This window comes from Lotus japonicus, chromosome 1 (genome assembly GCF_012489685.1).
Source record: "Lotus japonicus ecotype B-129 chromosome 1, LjGifu_v1.2".
NCBI lineage: Eukaryota > Viridiplantae > Streptophyta > Magnoliopsida > Fabales > Fabaceae > Lotus > Lotus japonicus.
In genome coordinates, this window is record NC_080041.1 from 37,300,947 (window position 1) to 37,327,242 (window position 26,296).

The 26,296-nt window shown below is 39.2% G+C and overlaps 1 long non-coding RNA gene across 6 annotated transcripts; it reads right to left on the minus strand.

Annotated features, from left to right (window-relative positions):
* Window positions 1-6,520: 6,520 nt before the first annotated feature.
* LOC130734608 (uncharacterized) lies at window positions 6,521-10,511 on the minus strand. 6 transcript variants are annotated; one of them, XR_009018014.1, is made up of 8 exons: window positions 10,240-10,511; window positions 8,878-8,995; window positions 8,683-8,734; window positions 8,399-8,567; window positions 7,934-8,107; window positions 7,645-7,691; window positions 7,320-7,382; window positions 6,521-6,746 (listed from the first exon to the last, which is right to left on the minus strand). It is a non-coding gene; the product is annotated as an uncharacterized LOC130734608 (long non-coding RNA). The 6 variants fall into 6 exon arrangements; XR_009018013.1 differs by having other exon boundaries at window positions 8,878-9,308; XR_009018011.1 differs by having other exon boundaries at window positions 8,878-9,903.
* Window positions 10,512-26,296: the final 15,785 nt, after the last annotated feature.

Below are 26,296 nucleotides of genomic sequence, written 5' to 3' on the forward strand. Positions count from 1 at the left end.
CATCACATTCGTGCACTCAGCAGCTAGCGTATTCAGTCGGGAATTCACAGCCGGGCCTTCATCAATCAACATAACCTTTTGCTTCTCGAGCCTGGCTACCTCCCTGTGAAGCTCATCCAGTCGAGCATCAACACTCGACAACTCAGCTACAATAAGAGTTTTCCTAGCAATCAGCTTGAGAACTTCTTCTTTCGCAGGCAATAGGCCATTGGTGTTGGAAGTCACTTGTGCCTTTTTAGTCTCAATGGATTGCTCCACCGCAATGGCCTTGTCAAGCGTGGCCACGATATCGACCACGAGAGTCTGCAACTCGACGAGAGCGTCTGCCTGAGTCTGATCAAGTTGTCGGCTTAAGAGGAAGGCAAGCAGTTCTTTCACTTCCTGGCCTAATTGAGGGGTGGCTCGGACACTGTCGATGAAGCCAGCATCGAAAACCAGCCCTTTTAACTTAACAAGAGCCTCCTCAATCCGGCTATCATCGGGCACTCCACCAGACTGAGCAGTCTCAGTAGTTTCAGCTTGGCGCGGCGGAGACTCAAGATCCAAAGTACCATCAAAGAAGCTCTGGAAGATGGAAAGAGGATCCTCGACTAAAAGAGCACTGAGCCTCTCACTAGAAGTATGAGAAGAGGCAGCCGTCTTAGAAGAAGCTGAGCCTCCCTTAGCATGAGGAGAAAGCAAAGCGACTTTGGCACCTGGTTGAAGTGGCTGAGGAGAAGGTTGAGGCTGTTGGGGAGAAGTTTGAAGCTGTCGAGGAGAAGGTTCAGAATGAGTGGAGGCCAGAACATCAGCCTTGGGTGGGGGCATCACGCCAATCACTTGGTCAGGCTGAATGATTGGACCCTCACTACCCTGCACCTCATCATGTGGTACATTTTCTTCACGAGCAGGGGAAGGCATGTTCTGCATATCCTGCGGAGGAAAATTAGAAAGGTTATCTCGACATTGTTTGGTATAATAGAGTTCACAACCAGGATGTTGCCAAGCAATTGGTTTCGAGTTAAAATAGAATGTCAGTTTGTCCCACACAGGGTCTGACTCAGTAGAGTCTAAACTCGAACTAGAGGACTCTAAGCTGCTCGAAGAGCTAGATAGGACAACTGGTGAGGGTTTAGAAGAAAACCACGTGGCTCGAGGTACAGCCATTTTAGACATGCCAACCCTCTGAAGAATAAAAGTAAAAATGATTGAGAAAGAGGAAAAGAAAGCGAATTGAGACGAGATGTGAATTAATGATTCACCTTAGGGCCAGATTCTCTGAGGGGACTGGAACTGGTTGAACTCTTGGAATGGTGGGAAGAGGAGCTGCCAGATTTACGACTAGACCTTTTCCCGGAGGTCTTCTTGGCCTGAGCCATCTTGACAGGAATTGGTGCAGTACCTTGAAGCAAAGGGCTAGAAGCCTGCTCATCAACACCTTGATCATCACCCTGCTGCACTTCCTCACGATGACTGGCTGATTTAGCCGGGGAGGGATTTCCCGCAGGAGGTTCACCAGCACCTTTAGCCCTTTTTTGGCTTACAGAAGTAGTAGGGGTGGCCCCTCGTTTTCGACTCTGAAACAAAAGCAAATGAGCATAAAGATATACACGTCGAGTAAAGGTCAAAGTTTCACAAGGTTCAGTATTACCTTAGGCATCTTGAGCTTATCAGCCAGAGTAACATCATCCTCATCATCCTCAGCTTCGACAATAGCAGAAGTCACTCGAGGAGAGGCTTGAGGGGTCGGTCGCGGAATCGGCTCAGCTACAAAAGGAAAACAAAGGAAAATTAAGTCGGAAGTATCGCAAAGATGCCAGGTCGAAATGATTACCTTGACCAATAAGCGTTCTTATCGATATGTGGTTGAAGATTTCAACCGGCACATAGAGAGGGTAATTCCATAGATAACGCTTGGTCCAGGTCACCCGCTTCCGGGGGGGCAGTGCACTATGGTAAAAGTTTTTGATACTCACGTGATCAACCCACTTAGGAAGCACCCCTGGAAAAGCCAAAGCATACTTACAAGTAGGCAGTGGTGGGAACCTAAAGCTTGTTTTTCGAATAATGAAAGAAAGACCATCCTCATTAGAAGGAATGCTCAATCGGGTTTTCTTGGCTTTAGCTTCCCACATTTGCCTTAGAACTTGGGCTGCTTTGGCAACCGTTTCCTGGAGTCGAGGACCCGGAAAGTATACTACATCGAAGAATTGTTGAAAAGCGTTGATCTCAGATGTATGCATACCTTTGGTTTTCTTTGGGGCCTGCTTCTGCAAAAGAAAAATATTCGTTATGCGTTGGAAGCAATCTTCAATTGGCGCCGAAATATCATGCCAATAAGCTGACCACCACGCCTTAAACGCCTGGGTGACGTAAAAGGATGGAGTAAAACTGAAAGGACTAAGACCAAGCAGCTCCTCCTCGTTGTAGTAGCTAATGGTAGTGTCGAAGGCACTACGTTTGGTGATGGTACCAGGATAGAGGATGAGGGATTTGTCGAACAAGGTATTGGGCAGATCCTGGCTCAGCCCAAATTGTCGAGACACGAGCTGAGGATTGTAACCACAAAGAGTGAAATCATTACTGGCAAAATTGATGGTCAGCACCCTGGGAGATAATATAGTCTGCCAAAGTTCGACTTGATGCTGAGAGAGGTTCTCTGAGCCAGGAAGATTGGGGTAAGAATTCCTTAGCCACCGAGGGCCATAAGAAGGTTTGTGATACGGCGCAAAGCTCGAGCGGAAACGTTTCAGCTCGAAGAACATGGTGAAGTACTTCTTAAAGACAGCTTCGAACGTGGAGGCGTCATAAGGGGGAGTAAGGGCTTCAAACCTGAAAGCATCAACCCTTGTGTTAGACACCACAGGAGGGGGGTTCTTGGCTGGAAGAAACGATTCGAAAACCGCATTCATCCAAAGTCGAAGGAGCCAGAAAGGACCAGCTGCATTCAAAGACGCAACCTTGGGATCTCGAATGTCGGCTATCGCCTCATTGATCATTTGGTAAAGATTTCCAAGCACAAGCCTAGCCATGGCGACAATTCGACCCTCATGTAACAGGTTGGCCAAAGGAAGAAGTTTAGCCGGAATCCTCAAGGATTTGGTGCAGAACACATAGGCAGAAAGCCAATACAACAGAAACGCGACATGTTCAGCATCAGAGACTTCACCATTCTCGACATAGTGATCTTTAATGAATTTACTGAAAGCGATGTTATCCGTCGGAATGGCGATGGGGTTGGTGGGGGCAGCAGAAGAATGATAATCATCACCCACCACCCAAAGGCCAGTGATGGCAGCAACATCAAGAAGAGTGGGAGAAAGCATCCCAAATGGGACATGGAAGCTATTGGTAGACCGCTCCCAAAAGAAAAGAGAACTCAGAAGCATAGCAGGGTTGAAAGTAATCGGCGACCTCGACAACTGAATGAGGTCGAAAATCCCAGTGACTTTCCAATGCCCAGCCTTACTAGCCTCCACCCTGTCAAGCCATTTCAAATAGGCTCCCTCACCAGCAGTTGGGTTAGGCGGTGCAGATCTAAAAGTCCTCTTGGGATCTTTCAGAAAGGGCAAGCGGTAAGAGGGTCGAAACGCAAGGATAAGCTCATCCCCACGAACGCTGGGGTGAAACTGCTCGTAACCCTCAGGAAGACTGTTAGGCCTACCCTTCTTCGCCTTCTTCAAAGGACCTAAAATGGCACGTAGATTGCCATTTACAGAGATAGGGATAAATACCTGGGATTTCCAGATAGCCCGTTTCTCCCCTTCATATGGCGGGTCTGGAAGGGGAGTACGTTTGGCCTCGTTCATCTCGCACGCAGCGGCCAAGGGAATGACGTCGTTAGAACTGGAAGCCATGAGAATATGCAGAAAACGCACCAGGAAAGTAAAAACCAGACGATTGAAGGTGATCACAAGTGAAATCAGACAAAGCTTGAATGTTTGAAAAAGCGTAGAGCTTGCAAAGGGCCAACAATGGCGTATTTATAGGCAAACGATTATAGGCAAACAAATAGTCGGACGTGAAGCTGCATTATAGGATGATGCATAAAATTTTTGAAATCCAACGGTTATTTTATTATATAACTGCAAACCCTAACATAAAGGCTAGAAAAGGGTCATGATTACCCTAGAATAGAGACGGCAGACGGCAGACGAAGTCAGACGTCAAGGCTTCTGATTGGAGCAAAAGTCAAACGATAGGATCTCTGATGGGACTTGAAATCAGAAAGTGAAAAGTCGCGAATAGTCGTCAAGCTCCGTCGAAATGCACGAGCAAAAAATGCCTGATCCCTCCAAGGTCTGGTAGTCGAGAATCAACATTTTTGGGGGGCATCTGTTGGCCCAAGACAGAAAAAAACGCATCCGGCCCAAAACACCCAAGGTAGTCGAATTTGGACTAAAGAAAGGAAAAGGAAAATGCACCAAGTTAAGGAGGCAGCCGAATTCGACAATAGTAATTACTGCTAAACACAGGCACATGTAACACGTGCCGCATTGACCAAGTCAGATTCTCACCACGATTGGTCGAAAACGTGGCCAAGAAACGGTTGAGGCAGTTGAAGAACACGACTCCCACCACTACGCATGGAACTTCCGGAGCAAGCATCAGATCGTGGGGAATCAGACCCACTAACCCGTCTAACAAGGAAGAAAACCGCCAAGGACACGCGAGACATGGAGCTCTATAAATAGGAAAATCTGATTCAGGAAAGGGGTTCCCAACTCAAACTCTGAAAAATTCACCAAAAAAGCTCTAAATGTCCGCATCAATGAGACTCAAGGAGCAAGACGTGATTATGGAGGAGTACGTTGCAGAACCAGCACTTTAGTTTTCTTGTATTAAGCTTGTCAATTTCCAGTTCCTTTGCAGTTTCCTGTCGAAATTTACATTTCTTGTAGCTTTCGTGTTATTTTGATTTATGTGACTTCTTTGTAATTGACCCGTGCTTAATGAAATCCAGTTCTATTTGAATCGTTCGTTGTTGTCGAAAAACACTCACGCACACACAACACTTTGGCAAAGCGTTTTCTCAAAAGGACCCTGAATCTAAACTTCCTTTAGTCGAACTAAGAGGATATTTGTTTACCAAAAATCCGTGTAAACACTATTAAAGTGGGAAAGCATGGCAGCATGTTAATGCCAAGGTGCTTAGTATTAGGAGTCAAAGGAATAATTCAATGGATGTTGCAGTTGAATGTTAGTAGAATTCGACTGAATGTTTTCTATATATTTGGATTAGCATTTCTTGGAAGCAGGTCGAGAATTCAAGTTAATGATTAATGCATGGGTTGAAAAAGTTAGCAGTATATATAATTGGGAGATGACAAGACACAATGGACATGGCATTAGTATTTATTTTGACCAAACATAAAGGACTTCGACAGCAAAGGAGAAAATGCAACCGTGGAAGTCATTCAGAAGCAGAATGAAGGTGGCGGTTACCGGAAGTTACAAGAAATCAAAGGCTCTGATTAGAAAATTATTTTCTATGTTTGAATCTTAACCGTAGGACTATGTTAGCAGTTTTATTTTAGACATTATAAATAGTAGGTTGTAACTAAGAATAATCAGATTTCATACATTTAGGTTCTAAAACTCTGAAAGCCAACAAGTCAATCACACAGACAATTTACTTTGCATTTCAATTCATCTTGTTTCATCTTTTCTTCTTTTTTCTCTTTTATTTTTCCTTTATTTGTCTCAATTTCTTTACTTTATCTTATTCTTCATGAAAAAATCTGGAATTGACACTCAAACGTTTTCACTAAAGAACCCAAGAGGATTCAAATTCAGTCCCTAGATTCATCCTTGGATTCTCTATTTGTTTTACCAAAATTTGGTGTAAACAAGTTGGCACGCCCGGTGGACGAGTTTGTGAAAATTAAGTTTTCAAAGTGTCATTCTAAATCTGGTTCGAACTCCAGTTGTTAATTTACGTGCTTAGTTTCACGTTGGTTTAAGATAATAGTCGAAGTTGATTTCAAGAATCTATATGTTGATTTTTGGAATTTAAAATTCTGTACCAAGACCATCGTGACTAGATTTCCAGCACTACTACAGAAAAGGCCTATCGCCACGGTTAAACCCGCCCTTTTGCCACGGTTCAACCGTGGCAATAGCTTCCGTGGCAATTGAGCAATTGCCACGGTTGAACGTCAAACCGTGGCAATTGATTCGCTATTGCCACAGTTGGAAAAGGGAAACCGTGGCAATATGTGGCATCTGTTGCCACGGTCCAAGGAGGAACCGTGGCAATAGATGACCTCTATTGCCACGGGCCAGGGAGGAACCGTGGCAATAGATGACCTCTATTGCCACGGGCCAGGGAGGAACCGTGGCAATATGTGCCTCTATTTTGGCAATATTTTGTAATACAAAATATGCCCTTTTTCGGATTTTTTTATTTTATTTGATCTGGTCTTAAATTGCAGTGCATTTTAAATAGGAGGGGAGGGGTGTTTGAACCCATAAGCAAGAAAAAATACAAGAAAAATAAACTTGCACAAAATCACATGTTGAGAACAACAACATTCACATATTCCAGCCAAGAGAACCTACATTCAAATATTCCAGCCAAAAGAATAACAATACTGAACCCAAGTAATTTGTCCAAAAAAATACTAATAATATTGATAACTAATTGTTCTTGAGAACATACTCTCTCAAGTGAGCTATAAAAACTACTCTAGGGTCAATATCATGGAAAGTCCTGGCCAAAAAGCTACTTCTATATGCATCTAGTAGAGTACCAAGTAAGGGCTTCCCTGAAACATATACAAAACAAGTAGAGTGAAGGTGAAATGTCAGGTTGGAGATTATGACAAAGAAGTTTCTATTCTAAACTATTTTGAACTATTTACTTATGCATGACAGCCTGAGATAAGATGTTAAAAGATTTGAAATCCTTCCCTTAAATTTTGCAAGCTACTTCTATATGCATCTTATCTCAGGCTGTCATAGTGCAAGAATATAAAATGAAGCTATATTCTTTTTAACAAACATATGTGAAACAGGTCTATATCTCTATTCCTATTTCTAATGAGACATGAAATTAAAAATTAAAAGAGAAGGAAAGCAGTTATCACATGAAAACAAAAACCAATTTTGTGATCATAAGATTTGTATTTTGCTGTCACCAAAAACCAATTTTGCTTACCCAAAAAAAAGCTTCAACCGCAGTCACTGCATTCATAACTCAGATGATTGAAAATGACATCACATTTTCAAAATCAATTGACAGCAACATAGTAAATATACTAATCTTTACTCAATTTCCATAACATATATCGCAATCCTGTTATTCTTATGATAAATATCAAATGGAAAATAGAACACACCTTTACAACAGATACATATGAATAAGTTAAACCAACATATTTTCCCACCATTGCAATCCTCACCTGTAAATTTCAAAATGATCTCATTCTCATGTACAATATTTCATGAAAAATTTAAAAAGAGCAATGCAAACTACACATATAGACATAGTACTAACGGATACATTAAGATTATCATAGGACTCTGCCATCGTTGTCCATTGCTGTAAATCAGGAGGTGTGGCGCGGATGAAAAAATTATAAAAAGTGAAGTAGAATGATGTTTCCCATATATTATCACTATTTTTCAAGAGGAAAACAAGTAAAAGACAAATTAAGAACTCACTTGAGTAAGTTACGCTGCTGTAGAATTGCATGGTGATCATTTTCACTCTGAAAATAGCAGTCAATCATGAAGAGAATTAAACAAAATATAAACCAAAGCAAGTAATCTTAATGGAACCAAACTTTATTACAGACTCACTCTAAGTAAAAGGGGAATGTGCCAAATGTTTGGTACATCATGGATATTCAGAATATTATCAACCCGTGAAAAAATATACAGAAAATATCAATCAATAATAAAACAATGCTTGCTTGGAAAATAGCCAAGCTCAGTTCACCTACTAACTTACTGGAACATGGCAAACTGTGAGAGCTTTTCCTTGGTACTCTGCAGCAGAGGCTGCCACATTCAAGAACAAATGAATGAGACTGTATTGTCTCTATAAATGAACAATTGTCCTTACTTCAAATTTGGTGGGTTCAAAGAAGAGATTTGCATGCCAAGATGCCACTGAGTTTGAACCCTGCAGCAAGAAACAACATTGCTTGTCAAATTTCACCAATATATAACTCAAAGGTACAACTCACATATTATGATCCTCTCATGTCACATGATAGAATCATCTGCAATGTTGTGTCTATCCCTTGCTTCATACATTTTCAGAGAGCCGCACAATTAGACACGTGATTTTATAAGATAATGACATGTGAAATTTTTAACATGAGAGGATCCTCATTCGATAAAAAAGAGTGACTAAGGAATTAGCTGAATAAGAAAATATCAGGTGTAATTGCTGAAATCATCACAGACAAACCATTCACAAGGTGAGGAATGAAGTGATTGTAGGTCCTTTGCTGTTTCATGTCTTTCCCTCTCACCTGCTGCAACCACAGAAGTCATTGTTGAGGCGGCCATGTAAGCTGCAACCTCTGATTTATAACCCCGTGAGGTTGCTTCTGCCTCCTATTGTGGTGACTCTACTCCTGCAGACACAAGGTTTTTTATAAGGCTAAGGCTGCAAAGCAGCCAATCCAGAGAAATAATGCACTCGCCACTCGCAATAGCAAAACACAATGAAGGAAGGGTGGAGAAACATACCGTTCCTTTGCATTCCAAAAAGATTTAGGTATTCTCCGAAAAGCAGCAACTACTACATTATGCAAAACAAAGTCCTTATAATGGGCCCAAAAGCTCCGCACTAACATTTGTATATCACTAAAGATAAAACCTTATTGAAGGAAGACCCAAAATTGAATAAAACTCAACACTCTGCAAGTAGTTAGCATATAAAACCTGGTCATATTGAAACCTTGCCGCGATGCTTCCACTGGAATGAAGAAAAAATTTGACCATAATCTTTGGTCATTCTTTTCCGTATTCATCCGCACTAACATTTGTTCATCTGCTTCCACTGGAATGAAGAAAAAATTTGACCATACAAGAAGAGAAAATAAAAGAAAGGTCCAAATGAACCAGAACAGATACAAAAGCAACAGAATGCAGCAAAATAAACACCTATTTCTGAATCTGCTAGCCTTAACTATCCAAGATACTACTACAAAACAAAGCTTCTGGTTAGAACAAATCCCTTATAGTACTCTGAGGCAAATCAGTAGTGATCAAGAGCCATCCAAGGAGAAAAACAGTAACTTAAATTGCTCAAAGACATCCCAAATAAAAGCTAAATCCCAAGACCGCATATTGATCCAACCTGCTGCTACTTCCTATTTGAAGAAGAACAATGAGTATTGAGTGAGTGAGGAACTGAAATAAAAAAAACCTACACACTATCTTGCAAGGAGTTTTGATATCTTGCAAGGAGTTTTGATAGTTGTCAAAATCTTTGGAAACATGCTCTTCCAAAGTGAGCTAAAAATTTGGTACAACAAAGTGGAAATAAACAGAATGGAAATAAACAAAAAAGACAGAAAGAAACAAAGCACACTAGTACAAGAGCTAAAAGTATTGATAGAAAGACCCCAATGACAATCACATAGACTGTAAAGTATCAGAGGTACCAATTGAAGCAAGCAGCACACAAACACACTATAGGCTCCATTAATTCCTATGACACTATCTTAAATATCATAATCCAAAACCATGAGATATTTAGATCAAACCAGTAGATTTAGACCCAGCACAGTACAAGCATTCTCCAATTAAGCACTGCAAATTCCTTTGTCATCTGTTTGATTATCAGTACTAAAAAGACCATATAGGAGTGCTTCTATTAACTCCTGACTTTGCAATCTGAACCAGTTCTTGTAGGAGCTTCCTTAGTTATTGCTTCTAATTACTTAATATGCTAGTATACCTTGGCTGTACCTTCCACAAAGATGTGATTAGTTGATAAATTTCATGAAATTTATTTATATCTTGCAAGGAACAGGCTTAAGACTGTTTCAGGAGTCAAAATGAAGAGAGAATACAGAGAATTCACTGAATTAAATAAATAACAAAGTACATAAAAACATTGGAGGGTGAAACCCCAATTACGTGATTCAATTTTGTTTTCCTTATTGCAATTTTGACAACTATTATTTTAACTGATTGCAACTTCATAGATTGTACATGTAGAGATACCAATCACTGCTATAATTTTGATTGTTCTAGAATCTTGCAAGGAACATAACAAGAGGGAGATGAGAAAGGTACCTGTGGATGGTCTTGCAGTGAGAACGGCGATGGAGAACGAAGACGGCGTGACAGCGTGACGGCGAGCAGCTAGCGTGAACGGCGATGGAGAACGGAGACGGCATGACGGCGTGATGGCGAGCAGCTAGCGTGAACGGCGATGGAGAACGGAGACGGCGTGAGGAGGAGAAGATGACTTCGCCACTCTCATCGAGGGTTAGGGTTCTGCTTTGGAAAAAATTGGAGAGTGAGTGTGGGAGGGAAAAAAAATGGAGAGTGGAGCTAGATTGTTAATTTACTGGTGGGGTTTCTAAAAAAACAATGCCTATTGCCACGGTTCCTAAAAATAATAATAAAATATTTCCCCTTTTGCCACGGTTCCGTGTATAACCGTGGCAACTAACCTTTTGCCACGGTTCCGCCTATAACCGTGACAATTGGGGCGTGGCGAAAAGCCTTTTCTGTAGTAGTGTAGTCTTGGTTCAATTTTTTCCATCTGACACGGTTTGTTGGATAAAAAGGCTATATATATATATTGTGAATTTTAATCGGAAGAAGAAAGCCTTTCGATTCCAAATTGTGAAGGAGATTTTTATGAAAATGTCTCAAAACAAATTGGTGACTCTGCTGGGGATCTCCAAGTTTAATGTAAGCCATGTGTGTTGGAAAATTTTGTTTTTTATAGATAATAATGCTTCAAGTTTTGGAATTTCAAGTTTAAGAATTTCATACATGATACATCCAATATTACCTCCACGAAAAGGAATTGGCTGAATTACAAGTACCTTAATACACAAATTTCGGCATACATAGCCAAAAAAGAAAAAGAAAAAAAACGGTCTTCATGGCCGAAATCAACTCTTCAATGTTCTCTTAATACAAAAAGATTAATCTTTTTTTTTTTTTTTTTTACATAAAGATTAAAGTTCAAACTGGTTATGTTGGGAGTAAAATATTTCTTTCAAGATTTGCTTCTTGGTGTATTCAGTTAGTCTCATATTGTGTCGAATTAAATTTAGCCAAAAAACTAATTTGAATTATCAATAGTGTATATTTTGAATTGTAGTGCAGAAAAATCAATTATGTGGAAGGCCAATCCTAAGTTCTTATTCAGAGGTCGAAGATTATTGCTAGATGCAATATACATTTTGATGCAATAAGTACTTGGCCTATGTGATTTCCGTGGAAATACTAGTGTTTTTTTACCCGCGCTTTGCACGGGGAATATGTATGTCGTATTTGATACGTCTATTAATATCTTGATTATTAAAAATATATTAAACAACATATGAAATAAAAGAGTCTGAATTGCTAATAAAAGTGGACCAAAATATATTAATTATTATTTAAATTTACAAAAAAAAGAGACATTCTTCTTTTTTGGTTCAAAAGAAGAGATATTCTAAGCAACAGAGAATAGAAATATTCTTGCCCAGACCCCAAGTTGTGAACATTAATTTCGCTACTGCAGTAGTTATCTTTTCATGGTAAAAAAAATGAAATCTGAGATAAATTGGAGAAGCAAATGCAATTATGCTGGATAGTATTGGCAAACAATTTAAGTTTTCAGCATCACCACAGCAAATTTTGTTCTATTTTTTTTTTAGGAGCGGCTAAAAATCAGATAGCCATCCTTGTGTATCGTACAAACAAAAGATGAGAATCAGATAGTATTCAATGTTTAAAGGTCGAGAGCTTAAGAAACAAAACATCAAAACAGAGAATCAAATTGGATTAGTAGATATGTTTGTTTATTAGTTTACTCCAATGTGTCCCAAAAAAATAAATTTTAAATGCCATAAATCAATACATTCTGCAGCAATGAGTCCCAAGTCAGATCGAGTATTATTTATTTGGACGATAAATTCCTCAAACTACATCAAATGCGTGTGTCTCCACTTCATGATTATGAATTCCCGAAACATATGCTATCAATATAAACAAATTAACAACTCTTTGTACAAAAATTAAATATATGAATTCTAAAGTGAAAAGCACAAACTAAACACAAGTAGTCACTCTCTCCATTTATCAACCACTCAAATGGGCCCCTCATTTTATATTAGCAAAAGATTACACCGAGTAAAATAGTGTTACCTTTGTATATAGCACATCAGTGAGGTAAATTTATCCATAAATTCTCGCAATTTCAATAAACTCAATTATCGATATATAGAATTAGAAGCTGTAGAATATCAATTAACAGCTAAGACTGTAATGTGTGAATGTATGGTGAATATTAAAATCAAAAATATGAAATTGTGTGTTTATTTTTAATTGGTAATATATTTTTTGCAAAAAAACAGCTGAGACTGTAAAATACCAGTTAATAGCTGAGGGAACCTGATTAAAATTACTCTAGAAGATCAAGAAAATAACTTCAGACAAATTACAAATCAATTTCACTCACAAAAACACAAAAATGATTTACCGCAGTTAAAAAAAAAGGGAATATGGAAACTTAAAATGAACCTCTTCTCTATTATCCTTATGTGTGGGCTTTCCTTTCTCTTTAGACCTTTTCTCCTCCCCTTGTAGCTTGAGATCACAGAGAGAAGCTCAGCCAGACAATATATATTACTTTAGCACTCTCTCCAAAACCTTTGTCCAATCCAATATATCTTCACAACCACCTTTTGAGTCTTGCAATCAGGGCATCATCTTCAACCCCTGAAGAACCAAAGACAAATTATCACAAAACATCCAAAATTTATCAACAATGGAAATTTATCCCACCGTTTTATCACCAAATATACAACGGTAGTCAAACATGCAACAGAGTAGGGGAAAAAATATACACCCGCAGTCGAACATGCAACAGATGAAAAAGGAATGTCCGATTTTATGTTCTCAATCATTTACATCCTAACAAATAAAAGAAAAGCAATTATAAGAAATTCAGGATGATTTGATGAAGATGCCAAAAAAAAATTACAAAAATAAAGAGAAACTTATAGTGTTATGCCAATTTTCTCTACTTAAAGGAGTCTTGAAACTATTGCTCATCTTCAAAGCTAGAAATTGACAAAGACATAGGCGTGATCTCAAAATTAAAGCCAAATGCATATATAAAGATATCTGATATGATGCTCTTACAAAAGAACTATCATACAAAGCTATTATTAAAATAAAAAATAATAAGAAGTGACATATAAAAGGCAACCTTTGAAAATGTATGATTCATGAATCAGCCTGCAAAAAGAACAAAATTCAAGGAGAAATTAAAATAGAATCTTTAAAGCCTCGTGGACTTAAAATGGAAAAACAATCAAACCTTGTAACTTAACTATCCCCTAAAGCATGACAACGATATAGACCTAAAAAGAGGTCATACAACAGATTTTGAGAGACATGCCTAATAACTACACTCATGGCTTTGACTAAAAAACAACTAATCTTTTGAACCAAAAAACAAATATGCAAAGGCCCAAAATATGAAAATCCTGTGAAAAGGAGCAACACAGTATAATGCTATCATCATTGTGCATTGAACTTGAATTAAATTCACAAAAAAAATAGTTAAGTGTTTTTTTTATAAGCCATTCATTGCATTTAAAGTAGCATATAAGGGGTGCTAAGCCAAATTTTGCAGGGTTCAGAACTGAATATAAAGGTAATAATGCAGCAGGAATTATATATCATGTCATAGATAGAAACAAAGAAAGGGAAATTTGAGTGGGTTATCAAGCACCAAAGAAAGGATTAGTACCCAACCTTTAGAAGACCCAAAACGAATTAAACTGACCCATTCAGGCCACACGAAGACCCTCACAGTTAAAAAGATCCATTGCCCCAATCCCAACTCACCAATTAAGGAGATTTCAGACATTGAATAGGATTTCAAAACCCACTCAAAAAATGATGAATGAAATCCCTGCACTCTAGTTGTTATCCAATTCCAAGATCTGATTTGTACCAATTCTAGCACGCTTTCCACCTCCAATTCTGACCCCCCCCTAAAGATCAAATTATAGCAAAATCTTTGAAAATTACTTTAATTACCTCAAAATTATTAACGCACGACACAAATCAAAAGTTGCATCTTTCAAAGAATGGAACCACTTTAATGTCATGGAATCTCCTTTCTCACAACATTCATTGTTCTATTTCAATTTTAGAAGAAACAAACTATGTGTGGGAAACTATTTGCTTATCAATGGTATGAGTGAAATTGGAAACTAAAACCAATGGTGAAAAAAAAGGATAGACAGTAATATGTTGAAAAGAGAAAAACCACCCCTTAAGCAATTAAAAGGACATGACACAACATCTGATATAAAAAAGAAACTCAATATATATCATATTAATTAATTCAGAAATATGAGAATCCATACATAAGTTTTTCATCATAGATCATAGCACCAACCTGAGCAATATCGTGAGTCTCAAAGGTAATCACACCGCTCTACCATGGGATTAACCACGTCATTACGAATACTTTCTTCAATCTACAAATCAATGAGAATAAATCACAAATGTTATTTGACCCAAAAGTCCTAAAAATGCAGAGAAGCCAAAGACATAGAAGGACTCTGTTGAATATCTGTTAAGATTTAGTTTATTAATAATCTAACAAAGAGATAAAAAGAAACTAAATCTATCTAAACCTATCTCTATTTAAATAGATACTATAATTTTTTTATAGTATCTACAATATATTCAAATCATCCTGAATTTCAAATAATAATATATATTCTCATTATCTACAATATAAAAATAAAATATGTAGTGCTAAGATTATAATCCATTAAAAATTAATAAATACTGTATTAGATTGGTTTTCAAATGGGTATGATAAGCAAATAAATAATTCTAAATCAAATATATATTGATTTTTTTAAAATCATCAGTATTTTTAATTTTTCAATTTTTTATTTTATTTTGTATATATTTTAAGTAATTCAAATTTTAATTCAAAAATAATTAAATTTTTAAAATTAATATTCCCTATAATTTTTATAACGATATAAAAAAATTCAAAAAATACATAATAGAAATTTCGAAAAAGATATAGAAATTTCAGTATTTTAAAATCATGTTTTTATTTTCAAAATCAAATAGATAATGAACTTTTTTTAATATATAACAAAAATATATAAAATACGAAATACGTATTATATGTGATGTTTTTTATATAATATACAACAAAAACATAGAAAATACGAAATATGTATTATATGTAATGCTTGGAATCTTTTTTAGTTAATTGGATATCAAGTTTAAATATAAGTTAAAATAAGAAAAAATAATAAGACAAATTAAGATAAAATCAAGAAATAAAAAACCTAAAACCTAATCAAATCTAAAATCTAAAAATGTAATAAATAAAGATAGATAGAAACTATTAAAATCTAACAAATCACAATAAAAACTCATAAAATCCTGAATTAATTAAAAATCCGAAAATTCAATAAAAATACCATAAAAATTAATTAATACTCTAAAAATAAATAATAAGATAATTAATATAAAATCATGAAATAAACAACCTGAATCCTAATGAAATCTAAAATTTAAAAAGGTACTAAATAAATATAGATAAACAATATCAAAATCTAGCAAATCACAATAAAAACTCATAATCCTGAATTAATTAAAAATCCGAAAATTCAATAAAAATACCATAAAAAATTAATTAATACTCTAAAAATAAATCAAAAATAAATTAAGATAAAATAGAGAAATAAAAAACCTAAATCTTAATCAAATCTAAAATTTAAAAATGTATTTTTTTTATGAGAATTAACGTGAGAATGATACTGTTTACAGTGATTTTTGGTAAACAAATATCCTCTTAGTTCGACTAAAGGAAGTTTAGATTTCAGGGTCCTTTTGAGAAAACGCTTTGCCAAAGTGTTGTGTGTGAATGAGTGTGATTTCGACGACAACGAACAATTCAAGTGCAACCAGATTTCATTAAACGTGAGTCAATTACAAAACAGTTAAAATAGACTAAAATAACATGAAAACTACGTGAACCGCAGATTTCGACAAACAAACTACACAAAAGAACTGGGGATCAACAAGCTGAAATGCAAGGAAACTAAAGTGTTGGTTCTGCAACGTACTCCTCCATCATCACGTTTTGCTCCTTGAGTCTCATTGACGCGGACATTTAGAGCTTTTTGGTGAGTTTTCAGAGTTTGAGTTGGGAACCCCATTTCTGAATTGGATTCTCCTATTTATAGAGTTTCATGCTCCGCGTGTCCTTGACGGTTTTTTCCTCAGTGGATAGGTTAGTGGGTCTGGTTTCTCCCACGATCTGATGCTTGCTCCGGAAGTTCTGCGCATGGTGGTGGAGATCGTGCGCTTCAACTGCTTCAACCGCTTCCTGGCCACGTTTTCGACCATCGTGGGGAGAATTTGACTTGGTCAATGTGGCACGTGTTACATGTGCCTGTGTTTAGCAGTAATTGTTGTTGTCGAGTTTTGCTGCCCCATTAACTTGGTGCAACTTCCTTTTCCTTTCTTTAGTCAGAATTCGACTACCTCGAGCATTTTGGGCTGAATGCGTTTTTCTTTCTTGGGCTAAAATATTGGGCCAACAGATGCCCCCCAAAAATGTTGTTTCTCGACTACCAGTCCTTGGAGAGATCAAGCATTTTTTGCCCGTGCATGTCGACGGAGCTTGACGGCTGTTTGCGACTTTTTCTTTTCTAATTTCAAGTCCCATCAGAGATCCAATCGTTTGACTTTTGCTCCAATCAGAAGCTTTGACGTCTGACCTCGTCTGCCGTGTGCCGTCTCTACTTTAGAGTAATCATGGCCCTTTTCTAGCCTTTTCATTAGGGTTTGCGGTTATATAATAAAATAACCGTTGGATTTCAAAAATTTTATGCATCACCCTGTAATGCAGCTTCACGTCCGACTATTCGCTTGCCTATAAATACGCCATTGTTGGCCCTCTTCAAGCTTTACCGTCCTTTCAAACATTCAAGCTTTCAAATCCTCAAGCTTTCGAACACTCAAACTTTTGCTTGATTTTGATTGTGACCACCTTCCATCGTTTGGTTTCTGTTTTCTCGGTGTATTCTCTGAACATTTCCATGGCTTCTGGTTCTGGTTCTGACAATGTCATCCCTTTGGCTGCTGCCTGTGAGATGAATGAAGCCAAGCGCACTCCCATTCCAGATCCGCCGTATGACGTGGAGAAACGGGTGTAAGACCCAAGTTTTTAAGCTTAGAATAAGTGGAAGAGATTTCCATTCACGATTAGGTTTGACGTATTGAGAAGGGAAACCTGAACAAAAGTTTATTAAAGGAAATATATTTATGAAGGAGAAAGTTCAGGAAAAGTCAAAGGATTTTATCGAAGTCGATTTAAGTTATAGCACGATCGTTATACGCTTAACCTAGGTCAGAAACCCTAGTATATAGCTAATTTTCACTTTTAGGCACGACGGAAGTTAATTCCAAAAATCTTCAGAGAAATGTTAGAACTTCTCTTTTTCCATATATCACAACCGTTTCGAGGCGAAACTCTAGGATCTATGCACGTCCGATTCCAATCATCGGAAGTTTTCCGAAACCGAAACCCTGGTATTTCAAAACCCTAGAATTTCTCGACAATGAAGACTTTTTCTATTCAGAGCTTCAAATGAATATTCCACACGCGTACACCCATTTCTCTTGATGATTTCAATCTTTCTTCCGAAGGAAGTTTTCTATTCCGACATTCGATGCAAAAAGCAACTTATCGGGTAAAATAGTTTTACACCGACTATGCATTTGTTGCCAAAAATATAAGGAGACCTCATTTTAGTTTTGGAATTCTTTCGCCAAAACATATCTTAGAATTCATGAAGAATGACGCCGGAAAAATCAGATTCGCGAAACTTTCATTTCGCCGCGAATTTCCATCTTCTACATATAGCAAGAAAGGTGAGAAAATTTACAAGAACTCCTCCATTTCTCTCCCAAACCCGCGAGCTCCATTGAAGAGGAAGGAAGAAGAGTTTTTCTTCATCTCTTGCTTGATCGTTGATTAATCAGTTGCTGCTTCAAGGTTTCGAGGTATAGTCGCTAATCCTTACCTCTGATCGCTTTTTCCATAGCTTTTCTGTAGAGTTTTCTGAGCGGATAGTTTATGGGTTTTTGCAAAACTATCCTGAATCTTTCATTTCTGATTCTAAACCTCTTCTATATGTGCCCAAGATCACTTCTGCCGGATTAGATTTTCCGTTATGTCGCCGGAATTCCGCCGGAATCAATTTTAGCATTAAATACCCATTTTTGGAGTTTTTGAGGTAAAGCTTCAACCTTTAGGCTAAAAACTATCGCCTTAGCTTAGTGCTAGTAGGATTAGTTGTCATAAACGTCGTTGGTGACGTCCCTGCAAAATTTTATTTTTGGGATTTCAGTTTTGAAATTTCTAAGTTAAAAATCATGACCAAAATACCCCTGCGACAGTTTTTGATCCGATAATTTTTCCGAGTTCAGAATACCCTTAGTTACGGCTTATGAAAGCATAGGAACCAAGTTTGATCGAAGAAAAATCGAGCCCCATAATTAACCAAAGTGGCCGAGCCCTATTGTAAGACCTGGATTTTCAGAACAAGTTAAGTTTCCGACTCACGCGTAGAATCAGTGTAAACGTGACAGGAGTTTGTTGTTTGAGAAAGATCAATGAAGAAGAAAGTTCAGGAATTGCTTGAGGTATGTTGCGTAGTCGCTGTAGGAATTAGTGCGAGTTGTCTGCACACCTGCCTTATGGCGAGCGTGTCCAGAATAGGCTATTTCGCTCTTAAAGCAACGTTTTGAGTGAGATTTCGAACTCTCGGAAAATTTAAAGATTCTCTTTATTTTTCCATCGACCAGCGTTTCATTTCGGAACTCTGGACTGTACGCACGATAGGTTTCACTTTTCGGATGTCCGCCGACGCTAATTTCTTTGCTTCGAAACCCTATATTCGAGCAATGGATGAAGACTTTTTCTATTCGGGACTTCTAACGAAGATTCCGTCCGCGCTGCCAAATTTGTTTCGACGTTTCCAATCTTTCTTCAGAAGGAAGTTTTGTCGTCCGGCGATCACAGCAAAAAGTAGTTTTTCGGGACAGATTTAACTTACACCGCTTTTGAGATTTTCGATATCGTTTTTCCCATATCTTAGATATTTGTTTTGAGTTCTGGAATTCTGACGCTAGAATCTCTCTTAGAATTCCTCGGTGAACGTGCTGCAAAAATCGGAATCGCGAAATTTTCATTTTCCCGCGATTTCGCCCGCCTATAAATAGGCGAAAAAGCAAAATATCTTCCATTTTTCCTCCATTTGTGGCTGATTTCGTGGAGAGCAAGGGGGGAGGGGATTTCCGCGAAAACTTGACCAATCTTCGTGCAGTTCGTCCCTACTTCTAGGTATCGAGGTAACTAACACGATTCCTACCTCTGATTGTTGTTTCTGTTGCGTTTTTGAAGTCGTTTCTGTGCTCACAGTTTTGAGCTTTTTCTAAAATGGTCTGATTTCTTCGATTTCTTGGTTGGGTTATGTTCCTTACGTTCCTCTGAGTCTAAAACCTCTGTCAGTAAACTCTGATTGCGATTCAGTTGTCCAGGATCTGAAAAACTGTTTCAAAACCTTTTTGTCTCACATTTCGAAACTTTATTGTCGAAAAGTCATAATTTGACTTCGTGCCTTTAGGATTTGTTGTCACGGATGTCATGAGGATCGTTGCTGTCAAATTTGTTTTCAGAACTAATAACTTTGAAGTTTTGAGCCTTTATTTTGGACCAAAATGCCCCTGGATAGTCGTATTTCGGCCCGATTGTCCGAAAATTGTTCTGACAGTTTCTTTGCCTTAGTTTTACCCTAAAACTACCTTGTAAACTGATTTGATCGAAGAAAAAGAGCCGAAGCCCTTTTTCCTTTGTGGCCGTGACCTTGTAGTGTTGGGGAGGGAGTTTTCGTTTTCGAAAACTTGTCTTTTCGTACCTGATTGTCCTATTCTGAAGCTTTAGTGCTTTGTCTATCGTTTATGTATTGTTTTGCGATCGAACTAATCGATTTTGTTTGGGTTCTGCTTTGTTTTTCTCCGAGGTTCAGTTGAGGGAACTTTGGAAGACTCAGAGCAATTGTTTGAGGAGAACTTTGTTTGCGAAGCTGGAACAGCTCGAGGTTAGGGCAACTTATATATATATTAGCTATGAACGCATGATAGGCGTCGATCAATTCGACTTATGCTTTACTTTGATGTTGATTATGTTGATGAACTGATGTTGTGATGTTGTGCTTTGTTGGATTGTGCGTTTTGACGCGACTTCGGAGTGGAGATTCATTGATCTGGTGATCTTTGATGTTTCGGGTTGGATGAACAACCCTAGGCAAGTTCAAACGAGGGGTTTGGGATTTAGCCATTTGTTGGGATTCGTTGGTTTACTTAGACTTTCCCCGAGAAACTTCTTTTGGGTGGTTGGTTTTCGGAAATCCTAGAATGAATAGAATTTTGTAAACTAGAGACTTTGGGAGACTTAGACTTTGAGAAATAAACTCATAACCTGACTAATTCAATTCGAAACGTTTTTACTAAATGATTAGTTATAGGAGAACTAAAGGGGAAAACATTTACGAAAGACGGGGAAAAGTCGACCTTTGTTGTGGGTTTGGAGAGTTATCGGAATTGGGGAAAGCCACTAAGGTGAGCTATGGTGATGATTGAAGTCACCGAGTACTTTAGTACTCTTGGGGAGTGTTGTGGAGCCGTGTTGTATTGACCGACACCTAGTGCTCTTGTTGTTTGGGCGGTGTTGTATTGACCGACACTAGACCCTTGTGTATTATGTGGATGGAGTTGTGTTGTATTGACCGACACTTACTCCGAGTTGTGTTGTATTGACCGACACTAACTCATGGGTTTGTTGAGATTGGGTTGTGAGCTACACACTTTCGTGGTAAGGGCGATTCGTTGTTTGGCTAACCATATTGCATCAATCGGGTGAATAACGGGAATGGTTCACCTTGCATAAATGATGAATAACGGGAATGGTTCATCATATGGTGAATAACGGGAATGGTTCACCAAGGATGAATAACGGGAATGGTTCATCCAGGATGGATAACGGGAATGGTCCATCCATAGTGAAGAACGGCAAGCTTCACTGAGGCGTGAGACTTCGTGAAAGCATGGAACTTCACTGAAGCGTGAGACTTCGTGAAAGTGAGTAAGCTTCACTGAGGCGTGAGACTTCGTGAAAGCAGAAACTTCACTGAGGCGGGAGACCTCGTGGAGACGGGAACCTTCGCTGAAGCGGGAGACTTTGCGGAGGCGTGCAACTTCACTGAAGCGTGAGACTTCGTGAAGGCAAACTTCACTGAAGCGTGAGACTTCGTGAATGTGTGAGATTTCACTGAAGCGTGAGACTTCGTGAAAGCGTAAGACCCCATTGAAGCGTGAGACTTCATGGAAGCGTGAGATTTCATCGTCGTTTACCCTAGGGCAACGACAGGGAACATTGGTTTAGTTGGATACGTGTGTGTTGGGAGGACGATACATTGTTTGACTAACCTTATCACCTAACTTCATATGTTGAGATTATGATGATTTGATGTTGATGAACATCGTTAGGTATTAATGATTGAACTGTGTAGGAGATTCGAGAACATGCTATGTATATACCTTAGAGTAGGCAATACATAACTTATATGTATATATATACAACATATGTATATATCCCCTTTATCACAAGTTGATTGTATATCTATTGTATTCTGTAAGTTGACCCTAGCGCCTTGGCTTTGTTTGTATGTTTGTGTTTGGGCGGTCGGCCTACTGCCAGGCGTCTGTCAGCCGGTTCATGATGATTCGTTGTGCGGGAAAGACCCGGAGCGGAACGATTATTACTGAAGCTTTCGACGAGGACCCGGACTTCATGCCTGATCGAGGGAGGGTCGATGATAGTAGTGTGGGGTATGGGTGGTTAGAGTCTTTTGGAGTTGGTTGTTACTGTAATAGCTCTGATTCGTTTTGCTTTTGGGATCGGGTAGGTTTCCGACGCATGACTTTTCGTGTGGTTCTCTTACTGAGGGATCACAGTGAGTCAGTTGGACCATAGGGGTCTTTGCTTAGGCCATATTGAGGCCGACTTTCTCCTAGTGGTTTGTAATCATAATTTTCTCACTTACACTTCTGGGTCTGTATATATTTGCCTACGGGCACACTGCTTTGGAGTCACTGTGAGTGTGTGGGACGTGGAAGTGCAGCTGAGGCTGTACATGTTTATATTTGTTGTATATCGGTTAGTTGAGTAGTTGGTTTTGTCTTTACTTCCTTATCGTTTTGATTTAAAGGAAAGAAAACGAAAAAAAATTACCTGTTTTCCGCGTAAAGATTATTTTTGGTTACTAAAGTGACACCTGGAAATCGGGGTGTTACACCTATAGGGGGGAGGAGGAAAATTTCCTTTTCCGAAAACTTGTCCTTTCGCGCTAGATTATCGTACCTCGGAGTATGTATTGCTTCGTGTAACCTTAGTAAGTATTGATAGTTTAGTTTACGATAGATTCTGATAGTATTTCTGTGGTTTTGCTCTAAAGGTGATTTTGAGGAATTCCCTGAGGAACAAGGCTTTGTTGGTGAGGAAGCGTTAGACGATCATTCTGGAGAACCTTCAGGTGAGGGCTTCTCACTGAATCTCTAGTTAATGCTTAGGGTCGATGTTTCGACATTGTTTACTGTTTATGCACTGGAATTGTGTGTGATTGGAAAATGTTTTCTGAGGCTTCGGCTGACAATGTAGATGATGCATCTACTGAATGTTTTTGATGAGTGAATGACATGCTAAGTGCTAATTGGGTAATTTAGGATGTGTGGTGCATGCCTTATATGCTAGGTGCTATGTGGTTATTGCTTAAGATATTGACATATGACATGTTGATTGATTATGATGAGTTAATTCTGCTTTTGCACTATAATCTGAGTTTCTGAACGGTGAGAAAAGCGGGCAGGTCATGCCGATTTTATTTTGAGAGTTTTGAGAAAGCTTGAAAGGACGAATGAGATTCGGGCCTTATTGTGGTGTTGTATGGATCGAGACATTCTCTGGAGTCATTTGGGGATTAGGAGATCCCGAGAACTTATAGGATTCGCGATAAGACTAAAAGGATAATTATTTTGTAAAGAAAACTCATAAGACATTAAACAACCTCTAAATCTTTAAGTAATGGTAATAATCTCGGAAGGAAGCTTTGGATGCAAATCATAATTTTGGAAAACGAGAAGTGTCGTCGGATCCCAGCATTGAGAAAGTGGAGGGGCTTCGAGTATGTAGATGTTGTGGTGCTGTTGGAGCAGCGGTTGTTGTTGTGCTGTTGGAGCAGCTATTGTGGTTGTGCTGTTGGAGCAGCTATGTTGTTGGGTGTATCTTCGACTTTGCGGCGCGAATCCGTATATCCAAACCCGACGGGTTGGGCCGATTCGGCAATAATTGTTGACACGCGCGAATCCGTATATTCAATCCGATGGATTGGATCGATTCGGCGATAGTCACTCAGGCACGCGTGAATCCGTATGTTCAATCCGAGGGATTGGATCGATTCAGCGATAACCTTTCGACTCGCGTGAATCCGTATGTTCAATCCGAGGGATTGGATCGATTCAGCGACAACTTTTCGACACGCGCGAATCCGTATATTCAATCCGATGGATTGGATCGATTCGGCGGTAGTCACTCAGGCACGCGTGAGTCCGTATGTTCAATCCGATGGATTGGATCGATTCAGCGATTGCCATTTTACCTCGCGTGAATCCGTATGTTCAATCCTAGGGATTGGATCGATTCAGCGATAACCTTTCGACTCGCGCGGATCCGTATGTTCAATCCGATGGATTGGATCCATTCGGCGATAGTCATTGGACACGCGCAATGTCCGTATGTTCGACTCTTTTGAGTGAACCGACTTGGCGTTGTCATTTGTTGCGTGTGCGAGTCCGTATGTTCATCCCGATGGGTTGGATCGACTCGACATGCCTAATTGTGGGAGTTGCGTGTGCGAGTCCGTATGTTCAACCCAGGGGGTTGGATCAACTTGACATGCCTAATTGTTGGGCTATCCTGGGGATAAGTCCGGGAAACCGGTAGTTTCCGAGTATGTGATACTCTTTGCTTGTTGAGCAGTTGTGACCATCGGATTGAGATGAGTCGGATGATCCGGAGATCATCATGAGTTACTATGTTGATGTGAAGAAGTGTCTTTTATCGCATAATCGACTTTACCTTAGGGTAAGCTTTTAGAGACTTTAATTTACCTAGAACACGTGGCGACGTGTCGAGTGTGAGTGTTATTTGTTAATCCTATTTGGAACATGTTAATTGTTATTATTGCTGTTAAGTTCATTATGGAAAATGCAACCCTAGGATGTTATCCCTAGCTATAAGCCTAAGTGGCTATTCTCTTATCTATATCTATTGGTGCTATTATTTATGTAATTCTTTGGAGTTGACCCTCGCGTCTTCTGTGTGTGCTTTGGCGGACAAACGCCCTTTGTCAGATGTCTTTAGCGGACTGGTTCACGACGGTTCACCCTTCGGGGGAAACTAGAGTTGGGATGATGGAACAGGAGCGCATCGCGATAGAGAGCGGAGGACGGAGGATGTACCTAGACTTAGTCGTTCTGGATTCAGATTCGGACGACGATCATGCTAGCATGTAGGATTGAGTGTTAGTGTGAGCTCCTCGAGATAGGATTAGTGTAGGAGTAGAGTCTTAGCTCTGAACATCATTTGTTTCATTCGGGACAGGGTAGTTTCCCACCTATAGCTTTTTGTGTGGTTTCGTTACGGGAATCACAGAGAGTTGGTTGGACTTAGGAAGTCTTGTTTCAGGCCGATGGGCCAACTTATTCTCATTTTGAGGGATAGTGTTGCGGACACTTAACCTTTTCTTTTGGTTTGTACTTTTGCCTTCGGGCGCTACACTTTTCTTTCCGTCACTGGAGGTTACTCGTGACGAGGTTGTTACTTACAGCGGGGACAGTATTATATATTGTACATTAGTTCTGTTGTTTTTCGCTTTTGGGTTTTATCTATTTCAGTCTTGTCTTAGTTATTATCAAAAAAAAATATATTCACGTTTTTCCGCATTAAGTTTACTTTCGGTTACTAAAGTGACGCCACCGAAATCGGGGTGTTACAACGGGCTATCTGGAAATCCCAGGTATTTATTCCTATTTCTGTGAATGACAATTTACGTGCCATTTTAGGCCCTTTGAAGAAGGCAAAGAAGGGCAGGCCTGATAGTCTCCCTGAGGACTACGAGCATTTTCACCCCAGCATTCGTGGGGATGAGCTCATTCTTGCGTTTCAACCTTCTTACCGCTTCCCTTTTCTGAAAGATCCCAAAAGGACTTTTAGGTCTGCGCCTCCCAACCCATCTGCTGGTGAAGGAGCCTATCTGAGATGGCTCGACAGGGTGGAGGCCAGTAAGTCCGGGCATAGGAAAGTGACTGGAATTTTCGACCTCATTCAGTTGTCAAGGTTGCCGATTACTTACAACCCTGCTATGCTTCTGAGTTCTCTTTTCTTTTGGGAGCGGTCCACCAATAACTTTCATGTCCCTTTTGGGATGCTTTCTCCCACTCTTCTCGATGTTGCTGCAATTACTGGCCTTTGGGTGGTGGGTGATGATTACCATTCTTCTGCTGCTCCCATCAATCCTATTGCCATTCCAACAGATAACATTGCTTTCAGTAAGTTTATCAAAGATCACTATGTCGAGAATGGTGAAGTCTCCGATGTTGAGCATGTCGCGTTTCTACTGTATTGGCTTTCTGCTTACGTGTTCTGCACCAAGTCTTTGAGGATTCCGGCTAAACTCCTTTCTTTAGCCAATCTGCTAAACGAGGGTCGAATAATCGCCATGGCCAGGCTCGTGCTTGGTAATCTCTACCAGATGATCAATGAAGCGATAGCTGACATTCGAGATTCTAAGGTTGCGTCTTTGAATGCAGCCGGTCCTTTCTGGCTTCTTCAGCTTTGGATGAATGCGGTTTTCGAACAATCTCTTCCAGCCAAGAACCCTCCTCCTGTGGTGTCTAACACAAGGATCGATGCTTTCAGGCTTGAAGCTCTCACCCCTCCTTATGATGC